At 41.1% G+C, this 17,071-nt stretch overlaps 1 pseudogene; it reads right to left on the reverse strand.

The window, feature by feature from the left end:
- Positions 1-954: 954 nt before the first annotated feature.
- LOC109237306 lies at positions 955-16,865 on the reverse strand (annotated as a pseudogene).
- Positions 16,866-17,071: the final 206 nt, after the last annotated feature.

Genomic DNA, 17,071 nt, shown 5'->3' on the forward strand with positions numbered 1-17,071 from the left:
TTTAAAGCTTCCGAAATGAGAATTCTCTTTCCAAATCGACTCCGAACTTCCCAAATTTCAATTCGGACCATGCGTACGAGTCATAATACCTAATGTGAAGCTGCTCATGGCCTCAAGTCCTCATCAAATGGAAAGGATTGCGTGCAGACTGTGCTACTTGGGAGTTTTTCAATGCTTTGAAGACCAGATTTCCATCTTTTGATCCTTGTGGTCAAGGATCTTCTGCAGGAGGGAGTATTGATATGCAAAATGGAGCTGGGAGCGCAAGTTAGTTAGATAGTGCAGCCACGTCAGCAGAAGCAGTTAAAAGTTAGTTAGTTAGTTAGTTGAAAGGGAAGTCAGTTGAGTTAGTTAGAGTAGGCTGCACAATTCAATGTAATCCATTTTCTATAAATGATCTCAGTGTACACATTACAAAGATATTAGAAAAGCTATTACAATTCTCTCTATCTCTACTCTCTTCTTCTTGATCTCCATTGCTGATAATCTCGAGCTCTCTGCAAGCTCCTGACTTAGCTGCTCGATCATCGAACTCTTCACTGAGTTCCTGCAATTGAGCTATCAGATAGCTACTTGCGCTATGCTGGGATCCGCTAGATAGCATGGTTGCTGATCAGGTAACATTTATGTTCAATTTGACAATTTAGTAATTATATAATGTAACAATTCGTATGGAGGCCTTATGATGAGCTGATTGTTGGACTGCCACAGTTTTTCTTTCTCCAGTTAAGAAGAGTGAATCTCTATTTGTTTTTGTAGTTTCATTGCTCTGTTATTAAGAGTTGCTTTCCATGTGGCCCAACAAAGAAAAATCGGAGTATATTATATGTAATATTTTTACTTATACTAGATTTTATGTCATGTTTCGTATGATTTAGCACAAGGAAAAAAGAGAACATTGACGTAGAGTTGAGATTACTATTGAAATAAAAAATTCTTTTGAACACTGTTAGGATTTTCATTGAATTAACAACATCTTGATGTCAAGATTAATCGAATGTGAGTGCATAATCCCAATCCTAAGAAAAGTGGGATTTCCTACTTCTTAACGTAGTAATACTAATACTTTTCAGGATTATAGATTACAAGTTGCACATTCTAGCTGGCTCTGGCTAAAATGATCATTACCATGCTAATGCATGACCATAGCAATTGATGATTCTCAAACACTGCAAAAAGCTTCAACAGCCAGACTTTTTACTATTCCTGGACAGGGGTCACCAAACTTAGCTGTGGTGATAGGAATAGAACATCCTGGCTTGCCAACACAGACCTGCAGAGTCATTCAAGATGTTCAAATTTAAACATGTGAGCTCACATCTTGACAAGTTAAAATTCAATGCTGAGGGTGGTGGCAGAGTAAGAAGTTTTGACAAGGGGATTCAAAAAAATGCAACGATGATATCTAGAATCCGAACCTATAACCTAAAGCAATAGCTAAGCCACCTTTATCACTATACTAGAAGCTTCGCTTATGTAAGGGTATTGAAGGGTGTGACCATCTCATCTAAAAGCTTAAGCTGTTAGAGAGAGCGCACTTTTATTTACTTAATTATGTCTTCAACCAAGGGAATTCAACAGTTTATATATGTGCGGAAAAAGTGGTTTTGACCTATTTGGATAGCATAATTTCTAACAAAGGAGATTCAATTGAACACCTGTCGGACCATGTAGCTTAGCTTCTTATTGAGGGGCAACAAAATTGGGCTTAGTTCAGGCTTTGAATGACAAAGTTTGAGCAGCATAGGGGGGATTTCTGGAGTCATCACCAGTAGATGTAGAAGTTAAATGAGGATATATTAGTATTACCTGATGAACTATTGATAGGACATCCAAATGACAACTTCCTCTAATGAATGCTCCACAATCTCCTTTAGGAGTTCCGAAGCTACCAAAGTTAACTGCAGTGATAATCCATCCTTTTTCACAACTCAGTCGCAATGCAGGTTCTTGAGATGCAAGATCTTTACTTGGCTTCCAAGTATCAACAGGTGGAGGATCAGACTCAGATACATGTCCACAAATGTTTTGCCCAGATCGCGTTGAGAATGATATCTTTGAAGGGTCACCACCAAGTTCTTCATGCAGCACAAGCAGGTTCTTTCCAGGTGTTAACCAACTGCAGGGTACATGGTACCTATTTGAAGATTTAATTGTTAGTATGTAGTCCGCACTGTTGTACAATTCTGCACCATAGTAACTCAAGGAAACGAAAGGGGAGTTACACTGTAGCCAATGAATGAAACAATCAAATAAAGCTCACTTCCTTCAGTCATCTTTCAGTGTAATGTATAAGAAAGATTTATACTCTTAAAAATAAGAAACTAACTGTACTTTTCCCTTTGAGACAATATTTCACTATAAGATGCTTGTTAAGGGTAGCCATTGCTATCGACTCACAAAACTTGAGCAGGTTGACCACATTTCTTCAGACATTTCCATGAATTATAAGCTCCTCTATAGTCACAATTATCGGAACAGCCAGTTGAGGGTGAACGATAAGAAGACCAGTATCTCCCTACATGTTGCCCATTTACCCATGCCTGACCTTTACCCATACTGGAGAGATTTAGCGATACAGGACCTTTTCCCTCTGGAGGAGAAAAACTAGCCTGGAAATAAGAAATCCAGAATCAAGACAAGAATACATCAGATGTAACAAATTACTACCTTTTTTTATCAGATGCTAATTGCAAATAAACGGACTACATAGCAAGAGAATAAATGAAGCTTGAAGGGCACAGATTCTATGTGGCATAAATCAACAGAAAAATTAGCATTGAGGACATATACAAGAAGCAACTAGTGGTCTCTCTAGCCTTCTCTTTTTCACTTATTATTTATCCAGTGGACTATTCATTAGTAATGCGCTTCAAAAGGATGACCATAGACATGAAATAACTACATGTAGCACCAGCATAGGCATTAACTGCCACTCTATTCCTCGAAAGGAACCTAAACGATAAGCAGCTGATATAAAGCAAGTGAACCAGAAATACAAGCAATTCCACACACCTTGTACCATATCAAACTCTGATTTATTGGAACAGAATTCCCCTGAATCCACAGCGAGCTATTTGCAAGACTAACTTTATCAAGTCCAAGGTACTCACCTTCAAGTCCTACCTGAAAATAAACAACAAAGTCACAACCTTCTGACATCATAGAGAAGACAATAAATCATCCCCTCCACCCCTAAGAGGATCCCAAACCAAAAGTAGTTCTGCAACCAACATCTATTCTCTCCTCAGCAAGCTTTGTAAATATAAGAGGACCATGAAATTATACAATGCGAAATGCATTGATGATGTATCCCCGTTCCATCTTTTGGATGAAGCAGATTGCTGACCTCAATTTTTATGGTAAGAGAACACTCGGTTATCAGAAGCTAAATTTGTAGAATTTCTTCCTTCGTATTAGATTTCAAAGTGGTTTATGTTGTAATCTCATTGAGGAGTAATTTTGAGACGCATTAGGTGGAATCGGTATACCAATAGTTATGATGCTTTATTATGCCTTTTCATGAAGTTTTCCAGTGTTCTTAGTGAGAAGACATTCGAGACAGTTTCACCTATCTATATTAGATTTTCACTGAGTTGTTACTTCCCTTTTCCGTTGCCATAGTACCTAGTTTTGTTTAAGTGCTGAGTTGCTTTTGCCATTGTGGAATTACTTATATGTCTAAAATAATAATAGATAGAGAAGGTGAATGTATAGGTCAAAATCTGACCGTAGTGGTCGACCAAGTTGGGATCTCGCCCAGGTGGCGAAACAGCGAAAAGCACCACGACCAACCTCGGAGTCCGATCATCGACAGTGTATGTCAAGTAAGAACAGTACTCGAATGACGACGAAAATGGCCGTCGCGTGAGAGCGCGTTGGTCAAAGAACATTGAGCAAAGTTCCGAGAACTATATATAGAAGGGAAATTTTCGGGAAAAATGGGTTGGACTCTTCCTCTCTACTTTTCCTCTTACAATTTCTTATTGTTAAGGATGTAAACTCATTTTTTCTTCTTATGAAGGATGAGATTATAAGATCAATAAACTCAGAATGTTCCCACTTTTCATTGATTATCTCGTGATTCACTTTTAGATCTGAAGTTGATTATGCTTGGCTAAGATTTACCTTTTTCATTATCGATAATTCAAGTTGCCAAAAGAGTCTCAAACATTTTGGTCAAACAATTTGGCGCCGTCTGTGGGGATTTCTTAGCCAAATTCTTTAGTTTCCTTCATATCTAAAACCGGTGAAATATAATCACCCACCCGAAAAAGTGGTAAGTAAACCTCACATGCTAATCCAGATCAGGCTGCTACACAAAAGCAGAAGTTACAACCAATATCCACACAAAGCCCACACACATCGGATGATTCACGAACAAAGTACAACATGTCTCCCTTGTTATGGGTACGAATCAGACGAGATCGAACCGGGACTCAATTTCTGCACCGCAGCAATTAAGGCGAATCCAACCCGCGCGGAGCTAAGGCACTTTTAAAAAAGGAAAGGAAAGCCGAATATGGCTGCCAAATCTAAAAACCACCATTCCATCAACCATTCAAACGCCAGGTAGAGCGAGCAACGCTATGAGGCTACCCTCGCTCACCGACTCATTGGATCTAGGTAAGAAAAGTCCCATCATTTTGGTTTACCCTCTGTTGTTTGCTTAGACAGGAACACCAGCGCCGCACGGGCAAGCAAGCAAAGGAACATCCTAGCTAGAGACAATGAATAGAAAACTGCTACAAAATAACTGCATTGTCGCCCGTCTCAAACACTTCAACCTCTGGGAAGTGACGCCCCTCAAGTCGCATCCCCTTTTCCCTCACCCGAGTTTTGTCCCAATTGGATTTTCTCGGGGAGGTTCTTAACAAGGCAAAGAGGGGGACGTCTCCAAATTAAAGAGGCAATTCATCGCCCCGCCTATCGACAAGCTCTCCAGGCCGAACGACGAAGGGACTAGATACAGGGAAATTCCAATATATGCATGAAACGAACACATATAGTACCCTCCAGTTAGCGAAACGGCAACGTTTTATACTCCCCGTCATCATACTCACCAAGGCAAACAAAATTAAGCAAACTAGGACTCACCCAGGAAACGCAGAAATTAAGCAAAACTGGGATTCCACCAGAGGACACCCGAAACTCTCCAAAAAACTGGGACTCACCAAGGAAACCCAAAAATTAAGCAAAACTGGGACTCCACCAGAGGATACCCGAAACTCTCCGAAAAACTGGGACTCACCCAGAAAACGCAAAAATTAAGCAAAACTGGGACTCCGCCAGAGAACACCCGAAACTCTCCAAAAAACTGGGACTCATAACGGGTTAACATTTCGACGTCAGCTCGAAATAACACCCATACGGACAAGGGCCATCGCCAAAAAGAAGAATTCGATCTCGCTTGAATAACGACGGGTTAACATTTCGAAGTCAGCTCGAAATAACACCCATACGGCCAAGGGCCATCGCCAAAAAGAAGAATTCGACCTCGCTCGAATAATGACTGGTTAACATTTCGACGTCAGCTCGAAATAACACCCATACAGCCAAGGGCCATTGCCAAAAAGAAGAATTCGACCTCGCTCGAATGACGACGGGTTAACATTTCGACATCAGCTCGAAATAACACCCATACGCCCAAGGTCCATCACCGAAGAGAAGAATTCAATTTAGTTCAAATTACAATGGGATAACATTTCGACGTCAGCTTGAAATAACTCCCATACGGCCAAGGGTCATCGCCAAAAAGAAGAATTCGACCTCGTTCGAATGACGACGGGTTAACATTTCGACGTCAGCTCGAAATAACACCCATACGGCCAAGGGCCATCACCGAAGAGAAGAATTCAATTTCGTTTGAATTACAATGGGATAACATTTCGACGTCACCTCGAAATAACTCCCCTACGGCCAAAAGCCATCGCCAGAAAGAAGAATTCGACCTCGCTCGAATAACGACGGCTTAACATTTCGACGTCAGCTCGAAATAACACCCATACGGCCAAGGGCCATCGCCAAAAAGAAGAATTCTACCTCGCTCGAATGACGACGGGTTAACATTTCGACCTGAGCTCGAAATAACACCTATACGGCCAAGGGCCATCACCGAAGAGAAGAATTCAATTTCATTCGTCAATGGGATACCATTTCGACGTCAGCTCGAAATAACTCCCCTACGGCCAAAGGCCGTCGCCAAAGAAAAGAGTTCGACTTCGATTGAATTGCAATGGGTTAACATTTCGATTAGCTTGAAATAATATCCCTACGGCGAAAGGCCATCGCAAAAGGAAAAGTTCGACCTCAATAACGCCTTTGCAGCTATCGGTCGTCGTCGTACATTTTTTCTTCTACTTACTAAAGAAAATTGATTTCGGTACAAACTCCAAGTTCGACCTCGCTCAAATATGTATAAAAAAAAAGAGAAGCAAAGCGACTTCACCCAAATCAACGATAGTTTGGTCCCACTCGAACGACTCGAGTCAAGACTGACTTCGTCCGAAATAATGAATCCATTATGTAACCTCGTTTGAGTCTCGGGCGAATCTGCTTAAAGCAATAAGTCACCAGTCAATCTCGCCCAAATGGGCGAATCAGATGAGACTCCATTCGGACTCACACGAGGAAGTCCTACTCAGTCCGATTGAAAATGGTTATCCAGAAAAATCAGGGGTTCACCATACGGAAATCTGAAAGTTTACGCCAAAGATACGTAAAGCAAAAGGGGGAGGAAGACAAAGGACGTACAATGATGAAAACTCCTCTTTATTTAAACAGTTGCGCGAATAGCCACAGATTACACACGGCTGAAACCGGTCCAGTACAGAGAAAACAGAAAAAACAACAAACAAAAAAAATACAAAGGTAAGAACTTTTTCACTCGGCGTCATCACCGCCGTCCTCCTCTTGACCATCTCCAGGAAATCCCTCCTCAGCATCAACATCCTCGCCGGCCTCCGGCGTCGCAGGATCGTAGCCACAGTTAACACGGGCCTCTCGTGCCTTCGCCCGAACTCCTTCATAAGCGGCCTCAGAAACATTGCTCGCTTCCACAAACTCTTATATATGTCCCGTTGGGCTTCGGCATGTACCCAGAGCTCGTGCAAATGGCGAGGAACAACAACGAAGGCAGATTCAATTTGGGCCAACAATTGCGCCTTTTCGGCCTCAAGAACAGCGACCCGGTCTCCCAAGGTTGAAGCTTCCCGGTCGATTTCGCCAATGCGCTCTTCGAGCCTTGCCTCCCTAAGCGTAGCCGTCGCCCTCTCAGACTCCTGCTCGGATGAAGGACGCGGATAGTATCCTCTAAAGCCGCCGCCTTCACCGAAGCCGACGCCTAGGAACTCTCGACACTCTCCAACTCGGAGACCTTTCTCTCCAGCTCGGTTAACTTCCCCATCCACTCCGCACTCATCGCCTCGACTCTAATGGCATTGAGATCCAACTCGGACTGCAACGACCTCAGCTTCGCCTGAAGATGCTCACACTTTGCGGCAACCCCTTTTCCCAACTCAAGTTCTTCGTCCTTCACACGAAGTTGCTCCTCGAGCTCGCTATTCCTGCGAATAGCCTGCACCAGCTCCTGATCCCTCTTCTCCAGTTCCTCGCCGAGAGATTGATTACCAGCGTTCTCCCTTAACCGTTCGTGCATCTCACGGCACTTGTTGCGGTAGCGCCGATACTTCTCCAACATCATCAGAAAAGTTTTGGCCCGAGTGTCGGCCCAGCGAGCACTTTTAATCTCCACCATGTACGTCTGAAAGATGAAAAGAATTGGTTAAGGCCAAGATCGCCAAAGATAAAAGGAACACAAAAAGAAAGAGAAACTTACCCTCAGGCCCATAGCGGCCACTTCATGCATTAAATCAACGTCACGGACGTCCCGGAGAGCCTCACACTCTGCGGCAGAGCACAAAAGGTCAAACTGCGGCACCAAGTCCTCCGTATCCCCTAGAAGGTTAATCTCCGACGGGATTTCAAGTATACGGGTCGGACCTTCCACATTTACCACTATACGAGTAAGGCCTTCCTCGAACATCCTGACATTGTCAGGATCAAGATCGATTCAGAATCGTAGTCATCGACCACGACACCCTTCCCCCTTTCTGCGGCCGAGGAAGAAGCACGACCCGGTCTAGAAGACGAAGGCCCGCCCAAGTGGCAACAGTGTCCTCGAGTTCCCGACTCCCCGTTGCAATAGTCTGTTGATCAATAACAGCAGCCGAAGCCTCTGCCGTCGGGTTGTTTACGATCATCGGCTCTACCACTACGGACGGGTTAGCATCACCTCCCATTTCAGACTCCGTCAAGGGATTGCCACCCTCTGAACATACTACGGCTGAAGGAGCCATTTCGGACTCCACTCGCCGTCTCTTTGACGGCCCTTCCCCGTCCTCAACACGGGAAGACTCCCCGGGTGAGCAGGTAGTAGAAGTCGCAGCCTAGATTGGGGAACAGTTTCCATGCACTCGGCCCCGATCGAAGATTCAATTTGAGCAGCCCTCGCCATTGGTCGGACAACAGACCTTGGTACGGGCCGAGTAGAAGATGTCGGCTGACGAAATGCAAGTGGAGGAGCCCTTGCTCTTCGCACTCTCCCTAATAACGATAATAGCCGTATAAGCAACAAAGTCAAATTGTAAGGCGGAAAACAGAAGCTGCGGCAAGACTACTTACCAGTAAGGGGCTTACGTCCATATTTCTCATAGAAGGACGACCATTCGCGAACTCCCGCCGCATGAGGAAGAATGGCATTCACCCATTCGCAGATATCGTCAACGGGTGTAGGGGGTAGTCTCACGGCTGCAAAAGCTAAAACAATTCAATTCTGCCTAAAGAAAAACGGTCGACTATCATTCCGACTAAAGATACAAAAACTTACGTGCGAAGATCCACCTCTCGGGGAACCCTGCAGAATCCGCCACAAGGTGCTCAGTCCGTACATAAAAATAGTTTTCGTAGAAACGAGATTGGCCCTATCGTCCATCTTCACCACCAGACTCTTTGTCCCTCGATGGCGCATGTGGATCATCGTGCCTCGAATGAGTTGAGGGGCAAAAGTATTGAGAATATGTCCCAGAGTGATCTCCCGACCGGCAAGCTCCGCGAACTTGAGCAGCATGAGGAACAGTTTATATAAGTACGGCGAAAGTTGAGCCGGACACACCTCGTAGAAACGGCAGAAATCTACCACCAAGGAAGGGAGAGGAAGTGTATATCCGACAATAAAAGGATATGCATAGAACGCACAATATCCCGGGCCGTCGAAATGTATAATATCATCTCCTACCGTCGGCAACATCTCGACGTGGTGCGGAATCCTCCACTTAGCCTTCAGCTCCGCGATCGCCGCTTCATTCATAATAGAAGAAACAGGTTCCGGTTCCTCTCCGGCAGGGCTATTGAAATCGGTCCACGGCTTCCCAGGACGAGGCAATATTTCGGCCACCATTGGAACCCCCTCATCCTCTATCACTTCTACTCCTCCGGGAGCAAGAGCATCATTTTCCGGCGCCGGAACTGCGGCAAGATTGTCAGCGCGGGAAGAAGTACCATCCATTTATCTCAATAGAACAGAATGAATGAACAAACGGAATTAAGAGGGAAGACGGTGGTGTCAATTTTTGACTAACAGGAGAGAATCGAAAATCTGAAGTATCGGAGTAGATGAAGATTCACAAAATTCTTTTGATAAATCGAAAAAGTGTGCCAATAGAATGGTGTTTCCCCCTAGTTATATGGACATAAATGCCCCAAGCGGGAAACCCAAGAGTCGCCAACCACAACTAATAGGGCATAAAACGGTTCAATCCCCAGGAAACGTATGTCATAATGGCAGTACCTACAAACGACGTTCGAATCAACGCAACGTTTCGACTCCGGACGGATGCGACGATCCAAAGGCATCGCCGAAGCGTTGCGCCAGCGCCGCGATCTAAAAACCTCATTCAAGGCATGAACAGTCAAATTTCTCCTAGCCATCGACTCGACAAAGTCCGCCCGCCGAGCCCACCAAGGGACGACCTCGACGGACGGAGGGACTAACTGTATATGTCAAAATCTGACCGTAGTGGTCGACCAAGCTGGGATCTCGCCCAGGTGGCGAAACAGCGAAAAGCACCACGACCAACCTCGGAGTCAGATCATCGACAGTGTATGTCAAGTAAGAACGGTAGTCGAATGACGACGAAAATGGCCGTTGAGTGAGAGCGCGTTGGTCAAAGAACATTGAGCAAAGTTCCGAGAACTATATATAGAAGGGGAATTCTTGGGAAAAAGGGGCTGGACTCTTCCTCTCTACTTTTCCTCTTACAATTTCTTATTGTTAAGGATGTAAACTCATTTTTTCTTCTTGCGAAGGATGAGATTATAAGACCAATAAACTCAGAGTGTTCCCACTTTTCATTGATTATTTCGTGATTCACTTTTTGATCTGAAGTTGATTATGCTTGGCTAAGATTTACCTTTTTCATTATCGATAATTGAAGTTGCCAAAAGAGTCTCAAACATTTTGGTCAAACAGTGAAGTCATATTTAAATGAGAAAGATAGCATATCAAGGCTGCATGACATAAACATAATCTGTGGCGGAAGTAAAAGTTTACTGTAGAGCTCTGTTAGCTTAGAGCCCGTAATTTGGTCTTTTTCTACTTTTGTTTCCTCAACTTCAATGCAAATTTTTTTTTTCCTCGGCTCTGATGTATATATCGTAGAGCAAATGGTAAGTTGAAAATTCATTAAGTTCAGGCAATAAGGTGAGTTAGAGAAGAATCCAAGACAGTTAATCATAAAAAGATTTACTTGTCAAAGTAATCATCAGAACCTGGTAGATCCACTCTGTAGAAGAAAAGTTCTTGTTACTCTTCAAATGGCTGAAGATAACAGAAAATATCCCTGCTCCAGAGATGTCAAACCATGGTCCATAGTTCTGTAGAATCACATGATAAATGAGTAAGAAAAAATGTAATCAAAGTGGAAGCGGTAAGAGATAAGCTTCAGCATGCAAAGCATTGGAAAAGCCTCTTACTGAGATAGACTTACCTGCAGACCAACCATCATGCTTAATATGTCCAATGTATTGTTTCCTTTCTTAAGATGGATTGCTTTACTTAGAACAAAACTTGCATCATCGTGATTACCGTAGCCGAATCCTACAGAAGTAGAAATATGCTGTTAACATCACTTTGGAACTTTAGGCTGTGTCGTTAAACACGACTGAAGAAGTAGACATTAGATGGGATAGTTACCTACTGGTTTCTTGTTTACAAAAACAAGAGCTGCATGTCCCAAACTTCCAATAATTAACTGCAATTCTTTTGCTTTACTCTTCTTAGTGTTGTCCTTCACATTTATACTGGCAAGAGAAAGAAAAAGCAAGCCTAGAAATATTACATGAATGAAGTAAATAACTTATCAGATCGACAAATGAGTAAGTGTCGTATGGCAGTATCACCATCTTCACTTACTACATATCCCTGAAGAAGCTTCTTAAGTAAAGAAAGGTAAATTAGCAGCAGTAAGTGAAGGAAATATAATAAATTACCTTGTTGTATACCAAAGGAAATCACTGGTATCTTTGGTTGTATTTATCTGCTCCAGTAAGTGGGATCTGGCGAAGGAATTATTACTCCATATACCAACTTTTTCTTTGTACCAGCCCCAAGGATCTGACTCCAGGGAATTCTCAATTGTAACTGTGTTGTGAGTAAAGGCTGTACTTCCAGTTGTTTTTTGTGAAACAACCTTTCTCCATTATGAGTAAAGGGGAACTTTTTTGTTAGATGGTAGTATCAAAAGTTAAGGCAAAATAGGCTAAGTAAATTAAAGTAAAACAACTAATAAGTTTAATGAGTTACAGAGTTTAACTACTGAAGTCTATAATTGCTCGTACAACGGCATAATAACACCAGAAAGATCATTGAGGGGATCCTCCAAACCGATAAAAAGTGACACTGGAGTGGGAAAAAATGTACGTATGTGAATGCAGTACCTTAGCAGTGTTGAATATGACATTCTTACAGTCTGGAAGAATGCTAACAGACCAAGCAGGAAGAAAATATGACTTCCCATTAAATGTGACATTTGCATCTGAACTGCTACCATAGTTAGCAAGAAAGGCTGCACAGTCATTGGAGGTTTTGTAATATACATGTGCCTGGTAGACATTTCTGATGTGTCAAACTTAAAAGAACAAATGAAATTGATCCAACAATAAAGAATATACTATTCATAGTCAAAAAAACTTCTGAATTGAGCAAACTTTTCCAAATAGCTAGATTCTATAGATGAGTTAGGCACGAGGTCCATTTTCTTCACAACTTTTAGTGAAGACGTTGGATTAAGATTCAATTATCATTGTTATCTGGATTTAATCTATTAAACAGAAAGATGTTGTTCACCTCGAGTTTAAAACCAAGGGACAAATGAGTTGGATCTGCATTAACCAAATATTCTTCGCAATGTTTTATCGCCTTGTGCAAGTCGCGCAGGTGGCCCCACTTTGGCTGACTTATGAAACCTGCATCAAGTACCTCCAATAAGATTGATTACCTCAAAGAAGCAGCTTTGAAAGATGCTTAAATATTAAGATGTTTCCTCTTATAGCATAAGTCCTTTCCAATTTAGTCAATCGAGTAAGCCATATGCCACATTTTTTATTCTAATATGGAAGTTTCAAAAGAGACCTTAGGGGAATCCCTGGATGATTAATCAGTTTCTCCTTCTTACTCACAGATAGGAAAGATAATGCAGACTTAGGCCCATCTACTTCTATGTGAGATCCCCTATGAGGACTGCTTTAAAAAAGTGCACTTTACTGAAAAAAGGTTCAAATGAACAAAAAAATCTACTAAATTTCTAATTGAGACGAGTCTTCTAATACTAAACTTCTGATTTATTATTCCAAATCGCTAACATATTCATCAGAAAGTTTACTTGACCATTAACATGTCACTTTGCGAGCTATATATATGTCTAACACTGCCCTCTTCAAGGAGGAGCTCATAGGCACTCAAGGCACGCCTTAGCACCATGGTTCTTGCACTGAAGTAACCACCAAAGTGAGGTGCAGTGCTCAAACTGCAGTGCACCTAGCATTGTAGGATGTGAAAATAACAGGAAGAGTAACATCCACTACAGCAAATAAGGTATTCAGTGACGCGCCATCCAAAGTAAGTGCTTAATTGCCACAAAAAGTTATGGTTTCAGCGGAATCTATATTTTGAGTAGCGACTTATATTAAATCTACGCATTTGTGTACTTTCTGTGGCAAGTTTAGTCGCTACAAAGGCTAGTAATAAAACAAATTGGCTTCTGTGGTGACAAGGCTCGTCACAAATGCAAGCATACGTACCACAAAATATATTTAAGATAGGTCGCAGTCGCTACTCAAAATGGCGACATAGTTACAGGGCACTTACTTTTGGCGGCGACAAAAAAGTCGGCACAGAAATCTTCACTGAAAACCTTACGTGAGCGTCAGCTAACTTCAGTTCCCTACAAAATTTCGGAGATAGATTCTTCCAAATTTATACTACTTCTATATTCATCTCTAAAGTTTCTCTACTATAGCTTCCAGCCTTGAAGTTACATTCTGTTGTGGAACTAAAAATTCCTATCTGAAATAGAAGGAATTCAGAGGGTATATTACTTATCCAAGATATCATACCGTACTCATCTATGGGGGCATCATAGTCATAGCTTGTTGCTACTAGAGGGCCTCCTGCTGTTCGACCAAAATTGGTGCCACCAAAATACTAAATAAAAAAGATTGCAGCATTAAATCTCAAAAGCAACAACAGTGATTAACAACCACCTGTAGAAAATTAACAGGATTTTACCATGTAATAATTTTGAAAAGTACCACCAGTTTCAAAAAAACGTGCAACAGCAAAAGCTAAGTCTTCAACAGGTCGATAAGGAACAGCATAACCAAATGCAAGGAACCTGCAAAAGGAAACATACCTTGAAATTTTCAAAATTTAAGTAATGAAGAAAAAAACCATACCAGGAATCAGAGTTCCATGAGAATAATAAAAAGGAGGAAGCATTTACCATCCGACGTGTTCTCTGTCCACATCTTTGGCTTCGATGGAGAATTTGGAGTGAACCGATCACAATAGAATCCATTACACGTATTTATCTGCATAATCAACATGTTTGCAGTAATCACTTTGAATTATAATTGTCCTTCTTTTGACTGTTGGTTTAAGAAACAAAACTATCAATAGTAACATCAGCAGGAAGTTACTCTCAGTTTTATTAATGCAGAACTAACATCAGCATGAAATTTAGTTCAAAAAGGGCCCTGAGATGCCTCATTTTTGTAGCATATTAATATCTATTCTAAACAGCAGTTTAGGAAAATCCTACTAATAGCTAACAAATTTGCTTCTGTTACACTGCAAATAATAAAGATCAGGTGGAATATGCTACTATGAATACCATAAACACTTACAACTGAATCAGGTGCATCTTGTTGCGCGCACATCACCCAAGGGACTGTCGTATTAAGACTAATAGCAGTTTCTGCAGCCCATTTTACATATAATTTTCCACTGACTCCATATGCCCACTCAACATTTCCATACTCATTCTCTACCTATTAAGTGGATAGGATCACCAATTAACACTAAAAGAGCAAGAAAAAGATTTGAAAAAGAGGAAGGCGCACTATCATAGTAATAAGAGTGTAGTATCAAGGAAGAAGATTTAATATACCACAATCCATTATCACAAAATTGGAAAAGAGTATGATACATTTAAAATAATAAGAAGAGGTTACATGAGTAAACAACCTGAGCGAGAATAACTGGACCTCCTTGTGTAGCAAAGAGGTTCTCATACTTCATAAGATTAACAATCTTGGCAAGAAAGAGCTTCATTTCATTCTGCATTGGAAACAATAAAAGTTTTTTCAATTAATAAACATTCAAGGATCAAATAATCGGAAAAAATGGTATCTTTAGAAAATAGTTCTCCAAAGCAAAAACATGATAACTGGTCAACACTTGCCATAAAAAGTTCATTTGTTGTCCGAAACTGTATTCCGGGGATAAAATGTAGCCACATTGGGAAACCCCTGTACAGAGAACAAATTGAAGATATTAAACAAATAAGTAAAGACACTGTTAGGATGTAGAAGAATAATAGGTTTTTAGCTATTATCGCTAAAATATGAATGAGGAAAAAGAAAGTCTAGTGTGGTGAACTACAAACCCATAGTTCCATTCAGCACAGGCATATGGTCCAATTCTCAGATGCACATAGAGGCCAGCTTCTTGCACTGTCTTCACAAACCGTACAAGGTCAAACCTGCCCTCAAAGTAGTACTGCAATAGTAGGAAGTGGTAATTACTTTTTGAGATAATGCGAAAGGAGAAATCTTTAGCTGTGGTAATACATGACGAGTCGCAAGACTACATGTCTAACAAACTACTGTGTTGCCCCAAATGAGGTAAAAGAACTTTTTGTGAGTTAATAGAATGATAGATATTCTGAATTAAAAGATCAGAAAGTAAATGTCTTGAACTATGAAGAAGCACCAGAAACCAAGTCTTCAATCACTTCTATAAGAAAACTAACACAGTAACAAATCATGCTAAGATGAATAAGACCATACATGCTATAGCACACAATTGTCCATGAAAACGCAGCCCGGTGCTCTAAGCTCCCCTATGCGTGGGGTCCGGGAAAGGGCCGGACCACAAGGGTCTATTGTACGCAGTCTTACCCTGTATTTCTGCAAGAGTCTGTTTCCACTGCTTGAATCTGTGACCTCTTGGTCACATGGCAGCAGCAACTGAAGCAATAAGGGAAAACAGCATAAACCAAGAAATTTTATGAACGCAGTGACAGTTTAAGCATCAAAAAGGTTTTTTTAGCTATTTAAAGAGTTCTTTGTAGTAAAATGTTGAAATAAAACCGATGTGTATTAAACACCAACTAGTGAGCATCATAAGGAAAAGCAATCAGACTTGCAGTTAACACTTCAGTACAATCCATTCTCTCAATAATGACAAATTTCACTTAATTTCATTGAGTTTACTTGTATACACCGCAAGTATAAAAATTACAAATTTAGGCCACCTAAGAAATAACTATTGGTAGTTAAAATTGGGACTGATAACCTGAAAAATAAGGCAGAGTACATGCTACGACAGGTTAAAATACAATGATAAGTGTAAAAACTTTTATACTATCAATGCATATAAGTTAAATCCATCGTTATTTACCAAAAGAGAAAAGAGTTCATACCTCTCCTTTGACAGGTTCATGAAAATTCCAGAAAACATAAGTCTCTATCACGTCCAATCCTCCTTCCTTAGCCTTTCTAATGATCTTTGGCCATATCTACTTTCAACCAGAAAACTTCTTCTTAGTCCATATTACATATTGTCAAATCGAAAATCAAGGAAGAAAAAATGCACCACATTGCCATATACTAATGCTAGCATAATGTAAGAAACCACTAAAGGCTGTGGTACAGCGGATGGGACTGCTCTTCCTTAACTAGAGGTCTCGGGTTCGAGCCCTAGGTATGAAAAAATCCTTGGTAGGAAGCGTTTTCCCCCGAATGGGGCCTTACGCGGCGCGAATCCAGGTATAGTCGGGCTCCAATGAGGGTACCGGACACCGGGTGGGAAACCAAAAAAAATAATGTAGGAAGAAAACACTCACTTCAGGTGTAGTTCTTGGATAATGTATTGACCCTGATTGCAAAATTCTCCTTTTTCCATCAATGATCAATGCCTTATGATCATATGTTACTGTCGTTGAAGTCCCTCTTTCAAAATAATAGCCATCAAAAACTAAAATCATAAACAAAACTAATAGTAACAAGTTCTTTCTTTCCATAATTCAGCTGGATGGTTACAAACAAGAATATAATTAGAGCACTGACTTTATAACATCCAATCATAATTTGTGGACCAATAATTGTTGTAAGGATGATATTGTCCTTAGTAGGTGTTGGTACTGAAAATGGTGAATATATTACTTTATTTTCACCCCAGATTTTTGGACTTTAACTTTGGTGTCATTGAGGTGATAACTATGTACCAAGATTG

This window comes from Nicotiana attenuata, unplaced genomic scaffold, assembly GCF_001879085.1.
Source record: "Nicotiana attenuata strain UT unplaced genomic scaffold, NIATTr2, whole genome shotgun sequence".
In the NCBI taxonomy this organism is placed as follows: domain Eukaryota; kingdom Viridiplantae; phylum Streptophyta; class Magnoliopsida; order Solanales; family Solanaceae; genus Nicotiana; species Nicotiana attenuata.